Here is a 5521-nt window from a genome sequence, read left to right as displayed (position 1 = left end):
CTCTCTCTTTCTCTTACACACACACACACACACACACACACACACACGTACATATGCACACACGCACACATGAATAGTTCTAGACAAGTGGTACCAGCACTGGGAAACTCTATTGAGGTGTTATCCGGTATTGTTAACATCAGACCTGTGGTCCCAAGATTACACAGAATATACACATTAACTGGACACAAGAGAACTGAGTTTTGACAAAATTTTGAAAAACTAATTTTAAGTTAGTTAAGTGAAGAGACATTTTTGTAGCATGAATAATAAAAACCCAGAGACAGATATTGGTGTTCAACATGAGGATCAGAAAAGCAAAGCAGCCAGGCCACTAGAGAGCTCTTACCTCTATGAAATCTTCAGACTAAAAGACAGTGAGTTCCTGTCTTATCCCACCCTATATTCCTCTCCAGTGCTGAGATTAAAGGCGTGCACCACTGCCTGGCCTATATGGCTGACTAGTGTGGCTGTTTTGTGTTCTGATCTTCAGACAAGCTTTATTTATTAAAATACAAATGAAACATCACTACACATTTTCATTTAAAGACAAGTCAGTCAGACAGATAAGCACAAACTTGCCAATGTAATTTAGGGCCAATAACTCATGGCTTACTTCTTTCTTCCATCACTTGTCAAATGTTTGGATTTATGTATTTTTTTTAAAAAAAGGCATTCTCCTTCTTTCTCACTAATAAAACCCCAAACCAATAACACATAAGTTGTAATTTGTCTTGAGGGAAGGAGAAAACAGAACAGGAAATGTCTATACAGATAAAGGAAGCCCATAAAACAGATGGTTCTTGTAACTGTAGGAATTCCCAGCATAAATGGCATCAAGTTAAATGCCATTTCCAAAGAGTAGATGCCAGATAGCATAAATGTTAGTCTTTAAACAACTTTAATATAGTCAACATTCAATTTCTCGTAACACATTCAACTTACAGATATCTGGATCCTCTAATCTGCTGATAATTATTATGAAAATTAATTCAAGGTGAGAAAATAATTTTCTGTGAAGGCCAGGGAACTATGAAAAAAAACAAATTCTTTTAATAAAGGTTGAAATCTGTTTTTCATTTCAAAGAATTGTGATACAAGGAAGGGGACGCAGAAGAGATTAAGCGCTTGGAGAGAAAGCAGAGGAAATCCAAAGACAGAGCAAAAGGCAAGGGAAAGAAACAGGAAAGGAGGAAAAGAGGGATGAAAATAAGAAATTAGAAGAAAATTCTAAAGATGAAACAGTTCTATAGGTCTTTTCAGATTCATGAATAAAATTCCTCTGAGGAGGGAGGTGTGAAGATGTAATTTATTGGCAGGATTTTCACTGCTGAATAACAGTCCCGATTCCTCTTTCCCTTAGTATGTGGATGAAGAAGGCAATGCCAGAACTGGGGGATTCAAGCCCATCTGCCATTTGTTGCTCTGCAAGTGACTTATGTGATGGAAATTACCTGTGGCATTCAAAACACTCATGTGGGGCGTATGACAGTTTCCTCTTTTCTTCTTAAGGGTCTCCTGCAGATTTCTGTGCTGCAGTATTAAACAAGCAATGTTTAAACTCAGTCAGGGACTGAGAAGATAGTTCAGTCTGAAAGTTCTTGCTACAGACAACAAAGACCTGAGTCTGGTCCTCAAACCCAAGCAAAAGTCAGGTGCCACACATTCCCACTCACATGTGGATCCCAGCTGGGAATCGCTAATTTTGTGTGTTCAATCTGTAATACTGTAGAAGCAGGAATACAGAAAGAGGTCATGGTAGCGGTAACTTAGTGGAAGGGGGCTAGGAGAATGCATTATCTAATATAAAATCAGAGAGAGGAGGCTGGGGTGAATTTAAGCAGGGAGGGGATTAGATGGGGGAGTTAACGAAGCAAGAAGGAATAATAAACTGAGCAGAAAGATGTATGTAGTCATTTGGAAGTATACTTTTTTATAACCCAGTTAAAATATGTAACTTGTAAGGATATATATATATATATATATATATATGCTGCATCTTGAAGCTATGGATTATTAAACAAAAATCTTTATTATGGGTTTGGCCATCTCCTTATAAGTTGTTGATCAGGAAGGCCCCTAAGGCCCTCAAATAATATAGGCCCCTGCAAATCCTCTTGGTTGCCCCAAGAGCTAGATGATAAGACCTTATTACTGAAAATAGCACATGTCTTAGCCCTAAGACACAAAGAAGTCAAACTGTTACTGAGCTACAGGTTCCCTTCTTACTGGCTAGCTTTCATAGTGCTGGATGGTGATATGTGAGCTTATTGGGGAGGAAAGGTAGCTAAAGTCTTACTGAGCTGTGGATCCTTTGAACTACAATACCTACCCACCAAGGGAGAGATGTGCACACTTGTGTAATAGCGGCAGGGCTGTTACAGGAGTAACCAATCACTCTCTCTGTTCAGTCCATTCTACATGGAAATTCATGCCTCGTACTACAAACTCAGTTAAGTACCCATTATTGGGAATGTCATAGGCCCTAAGTAAATACTTACTACCATGGTTTAGCTAAGCTGTCATAGCATCAAATTACTTGGTAAATAGTTACATTTGTACCCACAGAAAAATGCTACCCTCAGCTCCTATTGCTGTGATAAAGACCATGAACAAAAGCAACTTGGGAAGGAAATAGCTCACTTCATCAACTCCAAGGTTACAGTTCATTATTGAAGAAAGTCGGGGCAGGAACTCAATCAGAAACCTGGAAGCAGGAACTGAAGCAGAGACCATGGAAGAATGGGCTTTACTAGCTTGTTCTCCATGGCTCACTCAGCTTGCTTTTCTATACAACCCGCCCAGGGCTGGCCCCATCCACAACAGTCCCTCTCACATCAATAATTAATCAAGAAAATGCCCTACAGGCCAATCTAATGGAGATATTTCCTAAACTCAGGTTCCTTCTTCCAGATGACTCTCTTTGTGTCAAGTTGACTAAAACCTAACCAGCACACAGCTAATCACAGTTGATCAGAGATGCCTCCTTTTCTATTGATCAGAGGTAAATTCAGAAGTTCATGGCTGCTCTGGGTGCTGAGAATAAGTGATGGTTGAGTGCTTAGCTACAAAGAAGACATTTACAGAATTCCCTCTAAGGCACGAGGATGATTGCAGAAGAGGGGATGGAAAGAAGGTAAGAGCCTGAAAACAGGGAGAAAGGCATAAGATGCCACCTTTTAGGCAGGATACAGCCATGGCAATCATGTTCCCACAACACCTACAGTTACCCACACTGACTGGGTCTGCACAAGAATGGGCCTGTCAACACTCAAGCTTGGATGGGGAAAGGGCTCGGGGGGCTGCTGATAGATTCCGGAAGAGGGGAAATCATTGTTATAGACCCATTGTTATCCAATCAAGCTTCACTGAATAGTCCCAAAGCCAGGTTAAACACGGTGGGTCACAAAACAAAACAAAAAGACATTAATCAGAGGAAGAGATTGATAGGGAAGAGGGGATGCTGGTAGGGATGGAAGGGAAGTAAGAGCAGCTCGGGGTGAGAGTAGTCAGAATATCTTAGATGCACATTGCCAAAGAACAAACTTAAAAATAAATGAGTGAAGTTGTATGTAATAGTAATCCCAGCACTGGGTGCCAAAGACAGGAGATCCCATGGCTCACTGGCCAGGCAGGATAGCCTATTTTCTGAGCCCCAAGTTCTTGTGAAAATTCTGTCCGCCCAAATCAAGATGGATGACACTTGAGGAAGAGCAACTGAGATTGGTCTCTGGGTTCCACATACGCATGTATACATGCGCAAACATACTTACACATACATCTACAAGCCCAGCAACGTGTTCACACATATGTGAAAAGTAATTCAATTAGTACTTATTTGTCATGTACTGTATAGCAGGTGATGAGGCAGCAGATGTCAGTCAGTCTGCCTCAGTGAGCATGCAGCAATACCCCTTATGTTACTACTTACGGATTACTGTGTACTTTCTGAATGCTGTTATATCTTCTGATCCATCTTGTTCCCCCAGATCCTTCCACTGGGCATTATGCTTATGTCAGAAAAGGGGAGTAAATTAAAACAAACAAACAAAAAGGATTCTTAGATAACTAGGAAAAAATAATTTGAAAGGCAGACATTACACGTGCTTATTTAAAAGAGATTTTTCTTAGCCTAACATAGTAAGTGGCTGTGTCAGTTATTTCTTTTTGTTTTTATTTATGTATTTATGCACCAGGTGGTGGTGGCGGCACACACCTTTAATTCCAGCATTCAGATGCAGAGGCAGGCAGATCTCTGTGAGTTCGAGGCCAACCTGGTCTACAAGAGATAGTTCCAAGACAGGATCCAAAGCTAGGGAGAAACGCTGTCTTGGAAAAAAAAGATACAAAAATGTGTTTATGCATGTGAGTGTTTTGCCTGCCTGAATGTAAGTGTACCACATGCACACAGTGCCCACAGTAGCCAGAAGAGGGCATTGTCCTTCCTGGAGCTGGAGTTAGAGATAGCTGTGTGCCCCCATGTGGGTACTGGGATCTGAACCTGGGTCTTCTGCAAGAGCAGCAAGCAAGTGCTCTTAGCCACTGAGCCATCTCTCAGCCCTGTATTAGGCACTTTGGTGTGATAAAAGACCTTGGCCAAAAACAACTTGCAAAAGAAAAAAATCTTTTTGGCTTACAGATGCCATAATGGCGGAGAGACATGGCAGCAGGAGCTGGAGCAGGAAACTGAGAGAACCGCACACAGGAAGCAGAGAGGGCGAACAGGAAGTGGGGCAAGGCTATCAACTCCCAAAGCTTGCTCCAGGGATGCACTTCCGCCAGCAAAGTTCCACCAAGTCCCCTAACAGTGCCACCAACTGGGGACCATTTGCTTAAATACCTGAGCCTGTGGGGTTATTTCTCATGCAAACCACCACGGTAGCTTATGCCCACCACCTTAGAGTTTGGTAGGCTGAGGCAAGATGCCCAGGAATTCAAGGTCATCCTTGGATATATATTTGGTGTGAGCTAGCCTGGGTTATATGATGAGACCCTGTCTCAAAAGTCTTTTTCTATATATCATTGTCTTAGTTACTTTCCTATTGCCATGACAAGATGCTGTAACCAAGGCAATGTCTGAAAGAAAGCATTCAACTCAGGACTTGCTTACAGTTTCAGGGTGTGAATCCATAACCATCAAGGCGGTGAATCTGGCAGCAGGCAGGCAGCCATGGTCTAGAGCAGTAGCTGAGAGCTTATAAGGTTGAGAGGAGGGGGCGGGGCAGAGACAGAGCCACAGAGACAGAGACTGGGCCTGACATGGGCTTTTTATTTTTTTTAATTTTTATTTATTTTATTTTTATTATTAATTATTTATTAAAGATTTCTGCCTCTTCCCCGCCACCGCCTCCCATTTCCCTCCCCTTCCTCCGGTCAAGTCCCCCTCCCTCATCAGCCCAAAGAGCAATCAGGGTTCCCTGCCCTGTGGGAAGTCCAAGGACCACCCACCTCCATCCAGGTCTAGTAAGGTGAGTATCCAAACTGCCTAGGCTCCCACAAAGCCAGTACATGCAGTAGGATC

The sequence above is a fragment of the Microtus ochrogaster genome, chromosome 5 (assembly GCF_000317375.1).
Source record: "Microtus ochrogaster isolate Prairie Vole_2 chromosome 5, MicOch1.0, whole genome shotgun sequence".
NCBI classification, from domain to species: domain Eukaryota; kingdom Metazoa; phylum Chordata; class Mammalia; order Rodentia; family Cricetidae; genus Microtus; species Microtus ochrogaster.
This window is presented reverse-complemented; position numbering follows the sequence as displayed.